Genomic DNA, 16,503 nt, shown 5'->3' on the forward strand with positions numbered 1-16,503 from the left:
GAGGATTTTTTTATATCATCATCATCATCATCATCATCATCATCATCATCATCATCATCATCATCGCCATCATTATTCAGATCAGTTCTTGAACCCCTAAGGCAGAGCAAGGTGAGGCAACTTAGTAATGGGGGTGTAGTGGTTAAACCAATTGTGTCAAGTCCAACTTTTTTCTATGGAAAAGGGAAAATGAAAGATGGAGAGTTAGCAAACATCCTACACTCTCTCTTACAATTCAGAAACACAGCTGTGTTAGTCTGGAATATCAGTACACAAAGGGATCTTGTAGCACCTTTGAGACTGAAAAAAAGAAGTTGTAGTTTAAGGTTTTGTGATCCCTCAGATGTAGATGTACCTGTGGAAGTAAAGTCTGTCTGAACCAGGATGGTCCAGCTGTTTGAGTGTTGCACTACAACTCTGGAGACCACAGTTCAATTCCTCTCTCAGCTATGAAACCCACTGTGCGACCTTGGGCAAGTCACACTCTCTCAGCTTCAGGGGAAAGCAATGGCAAACCTCCTCTGAACAAATGTTCCCAAGAAAACCCCATAATAAGTTCGCCTTAGGGTAGCCATATGTCCAAAACAACTTGAAGGCACACAACAACAACAATAACTCTGCCTACCAAAGCTTATACAACCTTCCAGCATGGCATCGTGGTCTGAGTGTTGGACTATGATTCTGATGACCAGGGTTTGATGCCTGCTCAGTCATGAAACTTACTGGGTGACTGCAAGTGATATGCTCTCAGTCTCAGGGGAAGGCAATGGCCTTCTGAACAAGAACAAATCTTGCCAAGAAAACCCCATGATAGTGGGTTTATGGCCTAAAGGTCGCCATAAGTCAGAAATGACTTGAAGGCACACAACAACAGCAGTATCAAAGGAGTGCTACTTGGTTCTCTTATAATAAAATGAAAAGAATAATACATCCTGAACCCAATGGGTGGTTGGCTGACTGACAGGATGAGTGGGGAAGCCTGATGGAAGAAACAGCCTCTGGTCCCATTTACAGGAGCCAACTACGCCCAAAGGCAGGGTGACCAGATGAACTAACTGCAAAGGAGGACAAGGCATTGCAAAATGCTGGAGATTCAAGAAAAATGTAGGACATGACTAAATAAAAGCTCAAAATACTCCTACAAATGTAAATCCCTGTTCCTTAGTCCCACTCAAAACGGAGGACATTTTGGAATTCTGCCTAGACAGAAAGCTGAAAGGTAGGACACATCCTGGAAATGGAGGACCTCTGGTCACCCTGCCAAAAGGCCACCTGAGAATAAAATACCGGCCCACTCAGGCTGCCTCAGCACTGTAGAAATAATCCAGCTTGACAGGCAGCAATTACCTCAATGCTGTAAAAAGAAAATAATCTCTTTAGTGATATATTATAGTGATATAATATTATATTATTATTATATAACATGTAAAATTATTGTTATTATTATTATATTGTATATGCTGCCTTCACCACAATCACAAAATTGGAAAACATCCCAAATGTCACCCAGTCCAATCTGATGCTGATGCTGGGAATTGACTAACACTCCTGGTTTTTAATCTTTTTAAGAATCTCCAATGAAGAAAAGCCCACCACTACAACCCACGACAATCTATTCTACTGTTCACTTGCTTATACTTTCAGATTCACCTTTTAATAATCTTATTTCTTATAATTAGCTTCTTCGATCTCCCCCCCCCCCATATGATATGGTCTCTGGGGCTGCACCACTTTAACTGCCATGGATCAATACTATGGAATTCTGGGACTTGTAGTTTTGTGAGTCATTTAGCCTTTCTGTCATATCATTCCAGTGCCACAACAAGCCACAGATTGTAGAATTCCATAACATTGAGCCATGGCAGTTGTTAAAGTGGTGTCAAACCGGATAATTTCTACAGAGTGGATGCAGCCCCAGAGTCAGGCCCCAGGTAGAAATACTGTAATCCAGTTAAAGCAGTGCCAAACTGGATTATTCCTGCAGTGTGTTTTAGATGTTTAGTTCTGTGAGATATTTACTCTTCTCTGTCAGAGAGAGCTCTGGTGCTACAACAAACTACAATGCCTAGTATTTCCTGACACTGAGCCAGGGCAGTTAAAGTGGTCTCAAAGTGGTTTATTTCTGGAGTGTGTTTTGGACCTGTACTTGTGTGAGGCATTTAGCCTTCTCTGTCAGGGAGCTCTGGTGGTGTCACAAGAAATCTGTTGTATTTCTGCAGTGTGTTTTGGGCCTGAGGGAAATGAAACTGGAGCCTCCTCCTCCTCCTCCTCCCTGAGCAAAGGAGCCCCTTTCCCCTCCCTCACCTGGCTGCTCCTCCTCCTCCTCCTGCTCCCATTGGCTGCTCTCCCTTCCGGGCCCTGGGGGGCGGGGCCTGGCCAGGGCAACACCTGGCCCAGGTGAGCGAGGTGAGGAGCCAGGCTGGAGGGTCCGGGCTGAGAGTGGAGCCCCCACAGCAGCGAGTCCCCTCTCTTCCCCAGGAGGGCTCTGCACAGGTTTGTTTGGGGTGTCCCTAGTTCCAGACTTATGGCCCTCCTAAAGGTGGGCCCATGGGAGAGTTTTTCTCGGTTCGGAGGAGCTTTGCTGTCGCCTTCCCCTGAGGAGGCTGAGAGAGTGTGACCCGCCCAAGGCCACCCAGGGGCTTTCCATTGAGACTTTGTAGCCCTACTCGCCTACTTTTCTTCCTCGCCTCTCTCTCTCCCAGCAAAGATAGAATAGCCCTGTGGAACCAGTCCCCAGAGAGATCTGGCAGCCCCTTGGAGACTCTCTGAAAGAAAGAAGTTGGCAGCAGGACTCCAGTCTACTTTCTCAGATGCATTAGGAAGCAAAGCGAAGTCTACAAAAGCCCCTGCTGCCCGTTTCTTCCAGTGAGTCTCAAAGGTGCTGCAAGATCTCTCCAGCTATTCTGTGTCTGTTTGTGTCGGATGGGGAGGTTTTCCTTGCCCTGACTTCTGGTGGGAATTTTGCTGCCTTTTTTCCCTCCAAAAAGGGGTCTTTCTTTCCAGGATCTTAATTCACCTTCATCAGTTCTGGACTCTCTTTTCACCAAATCTCGGTTTGTTGTTATTATTGTGTGTCTTCAAGTCATTTCTGACGTAGGGCAACTCAGAGACAAACCTGTCATGGGGTTTTCATGGCAAGGTTTGGTCAGAGGTGCTTTGCCATCGCCTTCCCCCTGAGGCTGAGAGAGTGTGACTTGCCCAAGGTCACCCAGTGGGTTTCCATGGCCGAGCCAAGATTTGAAACCTGGTCCTCAGAGTCTTAGGGCCAAAACAGATGGCAGAAACAATCCATTTTGAGACCACTTGAACTTCCTGACTCAGAGCTAGGGAATTTGGGGAACTATAGTTTGTTGTGGCACCAGAGCTCTCTAACAGAGAAGGCTAAATGTCTCACAAAACTACAGTTCCCAGCATTCCTAACACTGAGCCAGGGCAGTTACAGTGGTCTCAAGATGGATTCTTTCTGCTGTGTGTTTTGGCCTAGTCCAATACTCAAACCACTGTGCCAGGCTGCATCTCCATCAAGACTCAGTAATGATAATAATCATCATAATAATGATTTATTTATAGCCCACCCAATCACAAGGAATCTGGGCAGGTTACAGCAATAAAAATACAGAGAATACAGTAAAATAAAATACAATAAGATTAAAGAGAGTGACGTAAGTCACAGAATTCACACCTGGACCTGATGGAACTGGGCCTTGGCAAACTAGGCCTTTGTATTCAGGTATAAAGTAAATTCCAGCACCAATTTAGCTTCAGGTAAGGTTTGTGGGTTTGTTTGTTTTTTAAAAAGGAAGCCTCCCCACCTTTTTGTTGTTAGTACTGGCTGTCAACACTCAGTAGTGCTTTAAATCAATGGAGGAGGACAGACTAATGCAATGTGTGTTCTTGGAATGATTATTTAGAAGTGAATCCCACTGAATTTACTTGGAATGTTTATTTGGAAGCTAATCCCATTGCATTTGCTGGGAGTGCATAGTTTTGTTGTCTTGGTGTAGCTCTGTGGATGTTTCTTGGCTGTAAAACTGAGGTTTATTTCAGCTTAAAAACACCGGAAGGTGTGGATCTGCAGTCATTGCTTCATCCAGTTCAGTAGTGTCTGAGCTTGACTAAGTTTCAGGTGTGGGTTTTCCTAGTTCCACCTAGAAATACTAGAGATTGATCCAGAGAGCTTCGGCTTCATGTTTTTTTCTTTCCTTGCCAACTCTGGCCCATCCCAGTCTGCAAATTATCTCCATGTTGTTGTGACATAATTGGAGTGGATGCTTGTGAGTCAATAGTAGCAACTCCTCTAAGTAAGGATGTTATCGAGAATGGAGAACCTTTGGCATTCCACAAAAAGTTGGACTCTAGGTCCCATCAGTCTAAACTGCCATGATTAACTGCAATATAAGGGATGATGAGGGCGGTTGGGTGACAGGTTTTCCAACCATGGTTTAGCAGAATGGAATTAACAAGTATTCAGTGCAGTCTTTCCTACTCTGATGGGGACAAGTTTATGGAGTTTATCACATGGGTCAAATCCCATGCAGAAACTAAATTTCAACTGAAAACAATTTTCAGACATTCAGGGTTAATCCAAACCTAAAGTGGAAAAAACACACATTTGCAGGATATTTTTCAGGCACCGTTTGTGTGAAAGAGAATTAATGTGAAAATTACCCGAACAAAGGAGTTTATCAGACAAGGGAAATTGGAAGTATAATCCAATGGCAATCCAAACGCAATCATGGGGTTTCACGTTATTGTGTGATAGACTACCACACACAATTTCGGGCAATGGCAAGCTATTTTGAGTCAGTTCGAACGCAATCTGAATTCACGTAAATTTGCTGAACTAGCGAATTCACGTGAATGCATTCTGGCCCCACTTTCTTTTCATTTGAAATTAAGAGAAATTCCTCCCGTCTGATAAACTCCAAAAAGTGGTCAAAACCAGCTCCTTTTTACTTTTGCTAATTTCCGAAAGTACAAAAGAGCTTTCCACTCGGATTATTTTCGTGTTATTTCTCTTTCACGCCAACACATCTCACAAACAACACTGGGATTTTAAAATCTCATTTCTGCATGGGATTTTACCAGTTCGCCCTCTGTGTGATAAACTCCTATTATAGATTGACTTACTACTTCAATTAAAACTTAGGGGGGATACAGACAGGCAGAAAGGGGCGGGGCGGTGAGACACCACCCCTTTCTCCTGCGGATCATTGCCGTGGTGACCGCACCTCACGGCAATGATGCACCATGAAAAAAGAGCCATGAAATGTGGCTCCTTTGTGCACCGCACTATTTGGTTGCAGCGCATGAGGCACATCATCAGCGCGTGCGCCAAGATGGCGCCTGGACAGTGCAGTAGGGCTTGGGAACGTGCAGATGCTCAGCTCTCCTGAGCCCTAAAATCAGCCCCAGGCCGGCACTTTGAGCCAGTCTGTACCAGGCCTCAGTCTTACATGTTTGCCTTAGCCTAATATGCTTTACGTACTTTCAAAACATGCATTTTCTCATTTTAACTGAAAAGTTTGAAAAGGGTTGGTTAAACTAGATTAGCTTTATTATGCAAAAGACTGAAGTAAGCAAACCAGTTTTAAATGTGAGATGAAATCTGTATTTGTAGTAGGCCCTGTACAACTTCACCTCACAGGAGTTGTAAACTTTTATTTTATCTGACCATGTGCATTTCTGGAATGGCAACTTTGTTTCTCACTCATCAAAGGCCTAGGTTTAATATGATTTACTGTGAGGACTTCTTTTTATAGTGTTTAGACTAAACGGGCTGAAAAGCTATTTAAAGTAAGTTTGGGATTTCCTTCTGGATTACATGGGGCTTCTAACTGTGTAATAACATAACTGAAAGAAAAGCCTGAAACTACAGGGAAAGTTTTTAATATATATAAAAAAGTTGTAATAGTAATTAGTGTACAGTAATTATGTTAAAAAAGACCCCTAGTTCCAAGCCTCATTTATCGACATTGAGTAAGGTCTTACTGGTAATATTAATTGTCTCTGTATGTAGAGAGATCCTCATGCATTTGAGGAAGTAGACTTGAGTCTACAAAAGCTCATGCTGCCAACTTCTTTCTTTCAGTTAGTCTCAAAGGTACTACAAGAACTCTCTACATACTGTTTCTACAGATTAACATGGCTATGTCTTTAAATTACTTGTCCCTGTAATTAATCATGAAAATTATGAGTATGAACTTTCCAGATGGAATCATGTGTTTTCAAATCTTGCACCTAGTGAATTTCTGCCAGTCTATTAAAGGCACAGTGTCTTTGTCAGAGAAAAACTGTACTTGTCCTATTTGGTTTTGTCTTCTGTTTCTTTTTCTTGGTAAATTATCCCCCAGGTCTGGTTGCTAGACCCAAACCAATCTTGGTCATACTTAGAGTGCACACGTTGAAGTTTCAAGTTAGTCATGACTTACATGTCCCATTGTGTGTTATGGGTTTGGTCTTTGGTATGACTAAGTTTGAATTCAACATTTGTATTTATGTTTCAAGGATGTAATGTTAAAGCTTGTGTTCAAATTATACCTTCTTAAGGTTTAGTGCATTTTCATCTTCAGAAGACAAATCTGACTGAATGGATGTAGTCTTGCCATTAATGCACATTGCATACAAGTCTGTGAGTGAAAATTAGAATGCTATCAGTGTACATAGCTGCCATTTCACATGCTGTAAATGAGCACAGGAGTTACAAGTTTCGTAGAAGAGCCGAATTCTATGGATGCAGTATATCTTGATTTCAGTAAGGCTTTTGACAAGGTCCCCCATGATATCCTTGCTAGTAAAATGTGGGCTACAGAATACAACTGTCAAGTGGATTTATAGTTGGTTGTGTAACTGAATCCAAAGGATGCTCACCAATGGCTCCTGGAGAGAATTGACTGGGGGGGGGGGGGGCGCATAGGGTTCAGTCTTAGTGCTATTCAACACCTTTATCAATGGTTTGGATGATGGAAAAGAGTACATGCTTATCAAATTTGCAGATGACACTAAATTAGGAGGGGTAGGTAATACTCAAGAGGATAGGATCAGAATTTAAAATGACCTTAAGAGATTAGAGAGATGGGCCAGAACTAACAAAATTAATTTCAACAGGGAGAAACTGTATTTAGGCAGAAAAAGTGAAATGCACAAATACAGAAATGAGTGACACATAGCTTGACAACAGTACAAGCAAAAGGGATGTAGGAGTCTTAGTAGACCTCAAGTTAAACATCAATTGACAGCATAATGCAGTGGCTAAAACAGCCAGTGTGAGTCTAGGCTGCATGAATGGTATAGCATTTAGATCAAGGAAAATAAAAGTGCACTCTGTTCTGCTTTGAACAGACCTCACCTGGATTACTGTTTCCAGTTTTGGGCACCACAATTCAAGAGAGATATTGACAAGCCAAACTGTGTCCAGAGGAGGGGGACCAAAATGGTGAAAAGTCTGAAAACCATGCCCTATGAGGAATAGCTTAGGGAGTTGGGTATGTTTAAGCATAACAGGTGACTTGACAGCCATGTTTAAATATTTGAAGGGATGTCATATTAAGGATAGAGCAAGCTTGTTTTCTGCTGCTCCAGATAAAAGGACACAGAGCAATGGATTCTGGCTGTAGGAAAAGAAATTCCACCTAAACATTAGGAAGAATATCTTGATAGAAAGAGATGTTTGACAGTGAAATATGCTGGAATCTCCCTGGAAACCAAGATGATTAAACTGATGCTGACATGCTTTGGCCACATCGTGAGAAGGCATTATTCATTGGACAAAACAATAATGCTAGGAAAGGGGGAAGGAAGTAGAAAGAGAGGAAGACCACATGCTAGATAGATGAACTCATTAAGAAGGCCACATGTATGAATTTATAGGACCTAAGCCAAGCAGTGGAGTATAGGAAGTCTTGGAGATGTCCCATCTATAGGGTTTCCATGAGTCAAGATCTACTCGAGGGCGATTAACAACAACAAACAACAAAAGTGTGGTGAAGTCTCTTTGGAGGGTTTTAAACAGAGGCTGGATAGCCATCTGTCAAGAATGTTTTGATTGTGTATTCTTGCATGGCAGGGGGTTGGACTGGATGGCCCTTGTGGTCTCTTCCAGCTCTATGATTCTAATGTTTGAAGCTCATCTTTATATCTTCAAAATGTTGGAGGATATTTGACTGCTGGAAACACCCCCATAAGGAAAATAAAACATAATTTTTGAAGATGTACTTTACTTAAAAATGTATTTTGCTGTTGTTGCTGTTGTTGTGTGCCTTCAAGTCATTTCCAGCTTACAGCAATCCTTTGCAACACTAGCCGAATCTATCACGGAGTTCTCTGAGGCTGAGAATGTGTGACTCATTGAAGGCCATCCAGTAGGTATTCAGGCTGAGCAGGGAAACTGAACCCTGATCTCCAGAGTCATATGCTCAATGCTCAAACCTACCCACTATGCTGCTGTACTGTATTTACTGTACTGTATTTAAGTGGTATTTTTTCAGCTCACTTTACTATGATCTCCAGGGACAGAAATTGCATCAAATGGGGTTGGGCAGCTTGCCTTCAAGCTACTAGCTTGAGGGATGCTATTGTTCACCCTATTTGTCTCTGAAGAATCTGCTTAGATAAATGCACTCCTTTGGGACAACTGTAAGAACACTGGTATTGAGTATTTCTGTTGCCTTACTGAAGGCAGGTCTTTCAAGTGATATTCAAAACTGGAGATGTAGATTTACATACAAATCTAACTTTTTACATTTCCCCAGTGTGTTTCTGCCTGTATGCTGTGTAATACAGACATTCCTCTCTATTGTACTTTCACAGATCACACAAGGGAGTTTTAGGGTTTGTTTTTAAGACATAGTGCTTGGGACCAGTTCTTATTTTGGGATAGATATGCTGTGGCACATTTTATTTCAGTTGAATAATGAAAATCTCAATTTAAAAATGCTGGACTAAATTAATAATGTATTTCTTGAAGGTTGTGAAATACAATTTAGTATTAGGGAAAGAGTTATGTGCTAAGTCAATATTAATGCTGCATTCTACATTTATCCAATTAAGTTCAACTTAATGGTAACGTATGGGGTACCATATTTGTACTCATATTCTACAGTTGTTTATTTCTTAGAAATTCACAGCTGACCGACAGGCAATAAATAGCTTATTGACTGGCATTGGTCCATGGACCACCACTTGAGCAATATTCTAGAATATTGAGCAATATTTTAGAAAACAGATCGTACACTTAGGCCTGTATGGGAGCCTTATTTTGCTCATTGAGCATTGTTTTATTATTATTATTATTATTAACCTTTATTTATGAAGCGCTGTAAATTTACACAGAGCTGTGCATACAATCTTTTTAGTTAGATGGTTCCCTGCCCTCGGGCTTACAATCTAAAAAGACATGACACAGAAGGAGAAGGGAGTGGTGGAGGGAACGGGTAAGAGGTCCAGCAGTTCTTCTCTGTTTGAGGTGGGCTTTCTGCTTTTTTAAATTTTTCTGATATAGGGTTTGATTATTTCTAGTTTATGATCTGGGATGGTACAATTTGCCTGTTCTGCCACATCATTCTGTAAATCTGTGGAGAGAAGAGCCAGGAAACTGAACTATCATCCACACATCCATATATCCCTAATACCTTATCCTGTATCTTTATAGTGTATTTTAATTGTAAACTGCTTTGGGAGCTGTTTAAGTTCAAAGGGAGGGAGAAAGAAAGATCTATAACTCAATCATATGCAGAGATAGGTGTGTCTAAACTCATTGAAATTAGGCACACCTTATTTTGTGTTAATTAGGCTTTTAGCAAAGGTTCAACAAGCTGCAGCATGTCCAGAGGAGGCTGACTAAGAAGATAAAGGGTATAGAAACCAAGTCTGGGACAAATTGAAAGAACTGGGTATGTTTTGCCTGGAGGGGAGAATCCTGAGATATGATATTTGGAGATGGCTGTCATATAGGAGGGGAAGCTTTATGGAAGATGCATTATTTTCACCTGTGCTGGAGGACAGGACCCACATCTATGGAATCAAGTTAGAAGAAGGTAGATCCTTTATTAAGTATTAGGAAGAACTTCTGATGGTAAGAGCAGTTAGGTAATTGAACAAACTGCCACAGTGACTTTCCTTCCTTTGATGTTTTTAAAAAGAGGCTGGATGGCCATTTATCACACACATTTTAGCTGTGTTTTTTCTGTATTAGTGGACACTTGAACTATATGACCTTTGGGAGACCTTCCAACTCTACATTTTTATGATGGGGCTTTAGCGTTCTTGATCTTCAATGCTAATCTTTGTCTCCTTTACCTTCTCACCATTCCTTATCTCTGCACCGTTTTCTTTACCATTAGATTCCACACCAGCAATCCTTGCATATTATTAGGATGCTTGTGTTTTGAAGCAAGGCTTAAAATACATGAATGTATACACATGCATTTTTCAATAAGTGTAAGCTTATTTTGGATAAGATTTGAGATTTTAAAATGTAGAAAAGTTCAGTTGAGAGGAGGCTGCATGTATTATAATTCTACTTTCTGAAAAGAAACTGAGCAATAGTGACTCAGTCATCAAAAGCTTTTGCACAACTGTTAAATTGGCATGACCTTACTCCTGTAACTCAACAACTTTGACTGCTTATACATACTGTACTCATAAATAACAGAGCAATAGCTCTTAATTTGTGTGTACCTCAATAACCTAAAGGTACCAGATCCCATCTCATCTTAGAAGTTCAGCAGGGTCAGCCCTGGTTAGTACTTGGATGAGAGACTGCCAATGAATACCAGGTTATATTTCAGAAGAAGGAAGTGGCAAAACCACCTGTTCCTTGCCTAAGATAACCCTGCGAAATTCATGGGGTCGCCATAAATCGACAGGCAACTTTAAGGCATACTTGCATACAGTTCTTAATTCATGTGGACAGATTTGTTGTATTGTTGCACTTTATTGTCTTAGGTAATTTTTATATAGCCTAATTGTGGGTTGTCATAATTATTGATACATTGATTTTATATTGTTGTTTTGGAGAGGTTGCTGCAATATGCTATTGATCTGTATGAAGAGTTTTGTGCTGTTTAAGTCAGTATAGGTTTTTATAGTACCCTGTGCTAATTCATCCCCCCACCTCCATACTGCATTGCTGTGATGTCAGTTTTCCAGATACTGTCTCAATAATTGTTTGAGCAAATTAACATTTGCAAAATTAAATTTTTATGTTTTTGTTTCTAAGTGTAATTGTACACTTTCTAATGACAATGAAGGCTAACCTGCTACGTAAGCTTTTGATGTCCAACACCACCCTTTGCTCTGGAAATGTTATTCAGCTGCTCTTTGCTTCTGAGACCTCACTAGACATTGCTTAAGCTTTCAAAGCCATAAAGGTAGATTTGTTGAAAAGTATTTTTAGAAAGAGAACAAAGAGTAGAGACTCTTAAATTTTGCACCTAGCATAGCTTTCTGTATTTGCATGCAGTCTTCTGGAACATGTAAGCTATTTTGAGGTCATGTTAATTAGAAAATTGGAGTATAAATAATAATTTCAGATTTTTTATATGAAAGAGAAGCAAGTGGTTTAGAAAAAGTTCATGGTGACTTTACCCTTCATGCTTAGTTGGCATACAAGATAATAGGATAATTATAATGCTCCCTAATTAAATTTCTTGGGATTCCATGTATCACTGAGCAGAACACACATAACTATGCTTTTGCATTTGCTGTGCATTCGTAGCCAGGTTTTTGAAATTACTACTAGGATGCCCCTTTTAATATATATATTTTTTCATTGAAGACTTGACTGCTTGGGATATTGCCAGTATTGTACAGTATGGTATGATTTTGTCTGCTGACCAATAGCAGGTAAATAATCCTTGACTGAGACACTAGAGAACTTGTGACCACTGCCCAGAGCTTTCAGCCAATCATAGTAACTGGTACCAGGTTTAATGGATCAACATTCAACTGTGCTAGTTTGTTGCAAAAAACAACAATGAAGAGGTCATCTGGCATAGTTTTTTGTGGGTTTTTCAGGCTATGTTCTAGAAGAGTTTATTCCTGACATTTTGCCAGTATCTGTGGCTGGCATCTTCAGAGAATGCTGACATCTGGCATCTTCACCACAAGCAAATGCACTGTAGACTCTTTGTGGCTTTAACTGTCCCTAGGGTTGCCATAGTGCCGGACCTCCAAACCGGGAAAAATGTAGGACAAATTTTTCAAATGTAGGACACACAAAAAATGTGTCCTGCATTTGAAAATTTTGTCCTACATTTCCCCTCGCGATCGCAGCGGGGAGCGGAAGCCAAGCGGCAAGGGAAAGCCTCCACTTAAGGAGGCTTTCCCTCCCCGCCTGGTCCCCGGGCCTCGCCTCGTTCCTGGCCCCCACAGGGACCAGGAAGGAGGCGAGGAGAGCGCCGGCGACGGCCGGGGCCTTGCCTTGTTCCTGGCCCCCGCAGGGACCAGGAAGGAGGCGAGGAGGCTGCAGGGAGGCGGGGAGGTTGGCGCAGCTGCGCCCAAGAGGCGCCACCTCCCTGCAGCCTCCTCCACCCCAGGCCTCGCTGCCCTCCTTTTTCTCCGCGCAGCCATGTGCGGTGGAGGAGGAGGAGGGCAGCGAGGCCCCAGGGTTGCCTAGCAACCCCGCTGCAACCGGGCTTTTCCCGGTTTTTGGCTGCACCCGTGCCCTGACCGGGCAGGTGCCGCCAAAACCGGGAAAAACCCGGTTGCAGCCGGGTTATGGCAACCCTACTGGCTTGGCTCTGTCCATCTTACTGTGTTCATTTTTCAAAGAACATTTCCAGTTTTACTCTCCAGTGTCTGATCACTTGCTGGCACATGGATATATATTCTGAAGGATTTTGTTTTTTGCAATTCCCTCTGTGCAAAGCAAAGCAAAGCACCCCCCCTCCACCGTGTCATTGGAATGATAGCACCACCTCCTTATGGGTTTTGTTGCCCATGATTAGCAACATCAGATGGTATAACAATTAAGGCAGAGGCGGGAGAATTCTGACTAATCGAGCCTTTTTTCTCCTAATCACTTTTCTGTATACACCTGGTGTATGTTGGCATTCATTTGTAAAATTCTCATGAGCAGACCTTCCTTCAAATAGGAGCAGGAAATGGCTAACCCTACACAAAGCTAAGGGTTGTGTGTATGCAATTAATATTACTTTGCCAATTTATTGCTGGAGGAGAGAGAGTCATATCCACTCTGCATTGATGTTTTTCGCCATTGACTTTATCTGTTTGTGGAGTTATATCTCTTGTGGGTTTTTTTCTTTTAAAAGTTCAAAAGATAATCTAAAAAAAGAAAAAGAAAAATTTATTTCTGCCTTCCCCCCTCTTCTCTCCCCCCACTTACATATTTTGACCCACTTGTGTTACTACTTTGTCTGAAGTGATCCATGAAAGCATATGTCACAGTGAATTGGTGCAGCAAAAAACAACAAAAGGGTTTATGACAATCTTTAATATTAACATGATTACCTTTGGCTATGTTTTGTAAGGAGGAAAATAATGTAGAGTAGGAGTTTGGCTGCCAGTGTCTATGTGTGTAATATTTTGGATCCTTCTCTTGCACACAGGGTGCAATGATGTTATAAATTTATAACATGCCTTGATTTCACACACTGACACTACAAATCCTTCATCCCATACATACTGTACAACCTCATGAGCTTGTTTTAATTCTTAGTTGTTACATAGCCAACATTTCTAAAGAATACTTTGATAATTTTTTAAAATAACACCGAGCTTGAGAGACCCCTGTGTTTCCAAACTGTTTTTGTAACTTTTTTTTAATAATAAAAAGGATTATCCTCCCAGTGTCTTCATTTTTAAAAAAAATTCTTGTGGACCAACACAGTAGCAAGTATAAATCCAACTATAAGTTGACCTCATGGATAAGTCGAGGGCAGGTTATAGGTCCAAAATTATGGATTTTGATGTCACCCATGGATAAGTTGAGCGTAAAATTTAGCACATAGCAAAAGATTCTAAAGGATGCAAAGGAAAATAATGCCAAAGAACTTATACAGTTGCAGCAAGCAGAACTGCTAATACTTTATTTAATTTAATTTATACATGAGTATATACAGTAACTTGAAAGTTTTATTTTTCAAAGTCCGTTTCTGTTTCAAGTTTACACTCTACCCAAGATTTCTTAACAATTCCTACCCAGTTTTAGAATGCCTACATTTTTGGGTGAGTGCTTGCAGATAAGATTTTTAACCTTCTACAAAAATCTGTAGAGCTGTGCACGCTACAATGAAAATTTGTTGCTGGTATTTTGTTTTGTTAATGGCAATTAATAATGTACGAGGAAATAGAGTAGAAATAGGGAACTGTTCCAATCTCTGTATGGAGAAAAGGAATACAGTTGGCCCTTGGTATCCTTGGGGATCCGTCTGGACCTCCCATAGGTACCAAAGTCCACAGATTCTCAAGTTTCCTTTCTGCCAGCCCCACCACCACCACCACCTCCTCCCAGCACCTAGCTGGGGTCTCTCGGTCACCCCGATCACAAGCCACACACTGAGGGGGCCAGGTGCACTCCTTGCTTGCAGCCATTATATCTCAGGCTCTCCTCCTCCTGCACAGATGACAAGCTCGTTCTCCATCTGTGGCATGCTTGCTGTGGAGGAGGAGGAGGAGAGCCTGCCACATAATAATAATAATAATAATAATAATAATAATAGGTTTTATTTATATACCGCCCAATCACTGGGAATCCGAGCGGTTTACAATAGAGGGGATAACAGACAGTTCCTTGCCCACAGGCTTACAATCTAAAAGACACGACACAAAAGGAGAAGGGAATGGTGAGGGGGGAGGGAATCATGGCAGAGGTGGAGGTGACGGGGAGCAAGGAGCATGGCTGGTGGTTGGAGCCATGGAGAGACCCCAGCTGGGCACTGGGAGGAGGAGGAGGAGTTGGGGCTGGCAGGTGGGGAGTTTCAGTAGAGCCTCCCACCTGCCTGCCCATCTGTGCCGGGGTGGGAGGGAAGGGTTGCCTGGTGGTCCAGAGGCAGCGAAAGTGCCCTTCCTGGCTCTTGCTCTTCGGCTCGTTGTTTCTAATGGCAGCACAGCAGCATGCATGTACCACCACTGAGGACAGGGGGCTTGCTGTCCATGGATACTCAAATCCACAGATAGCAAGTCCATTTATACCTTTCTCTTGTCAGCACTAGAAAAAGCCAGCTTCATGTCCCACTTAGTTTAGCAAGGAGCTAGGAGAAGATGGAGTTCTGGAAGAAGAGCTAAGGAGAAGGCTGGAGATTTCATTCACCCTCCTAGAGAACTGTTGCAAGTTCGTGCGTCCATGATGGATCAGTGCTCTTATTTGCTCTAAGGCAATTTTTTGTATTCTTCTGAGTGGTTTCTGCCTGCAGATATATATTAATCCCTTCATCTCACTCTAATATTTAACAAAACTCACCGTCTTACTTTTAAAAACAATTATATATGTTACTCATTGCTCTGATATCTGTTGCTATAATCCAAAAAAGAATTTGGTAGATTACTGATTACTAACATGTTACTGTTAGTTTTGTGCCACTGAAATACAGGAGAGATTTTGTCTGGCTCCCTCCTTCTCTGACCATAATAATCATTAGTGGACTAACCTGTCTGGACTACCCCACCCACACCTTTATAACTTTTGTGGTTGCTGTCTACATAGCACATGCTTTGGACAGTCACTCAATTCCTCTTCCCTCATATATTTGCCCCCCGCCCTCAAATAATAGCGGTGAATGTTGTACCTGAATCATTATCTTAAGTCTTTAGTACATGCTATGGTTATATCTTGCTTTGATTACTGTAACCTTCTTTTGATGGGGCATCCTTTGTTCCACCTTAGTCCATTGGTTTCTAGACCAACACTCTGCTGCTAAAATTATCTTTGTGGCTCTGTGTTTTGACCAGGTCACTCCACTTCTGGCATCTCTGCACTAGCTGCCCATTTCTTTCAGGATCTGGTATAAGCTTTTTCTTCTAACCTTCAAAGCCTTGCACAAGTTAGCCCCATCCCTCTATTTGTCAGCTCTTATCACATCTAACCATCCTTTTCAAGATCTACAGTCCAGGGGCTTGGGGCTACTTATCCAACCATAGCTGCTTCTTCCCTGGATTGGGTTTGTCTTTTTTCATTTGCAGCACCTTATTCCTGGAACCACCTTCATAAACATCTGTGTTACTTCCCTAGCTGGTTTCAAATCCGAACTAAAGACGTTTTTATTTTCTGAAGCATTTCAGACTGTAGTTTAATAATTTTTGATAATTTTTGATTAACAATGTATTACCTTTTTATTTTTTTATAGTTTTATAGCTGTATTTTACTGGGATAGATTGTCTAATTACTTTTATTATTCTGTATTCCATGACTTTTAGATCGTGTGTCATAGCTAGGATATATGTTGCTTTGATGATTTCTGTAAAGTGCCATTTAAAGTTATGGTGCTATATAAATAAACACTACTACTACTGATGGTGGTGATGATGATGATGATGATGATGATG

The 16,503-nt window shown here is 41.5% G+C and overlaps 1 protein-coding gene across 2 annotated transcripts in view; it reads left to right on the top strand.

Annotated features, from left to right (window-relative positions):
- The first annotated feature begins 2,367 nt into the window (after positions 1–2,367).
- Positions 2,368–16,503, top strand: part of IRF6 (interferon regulatory factor 6) — a 28,077-nt gene continuing 13,941 nt past the window's right edge. The window contains exon 1 of one of the 2 annotated variants that reach the window (XM_089514424.1): positions 2,368–2,493. The gene's annotated coding sequence lies outside the window, so the exon portion shown is untranslated. The remainder of the gene's footprint in view (positions 2,494–16,503) is intronic. The other variant, XM_089514423.1, reaches the window with a different exon arrangement.

This window comes from Sceloporus occidentalis, unplaced genomic scaffold (assembly GCF_023333645.1).
Source record: "Sceloporus occidentalis isolate IW3139 unplaced genomic scaffold, rSceOcc1.0.p SCAF_3, whole genome shotgun sequence".
NCBI classification, from domain to species: Eukaryota; Metazoa; Chordata; class Lepidosauria; order Squamata; family Phrynosomatidae; genus Sceloporus; species Sceloporus occidentalis.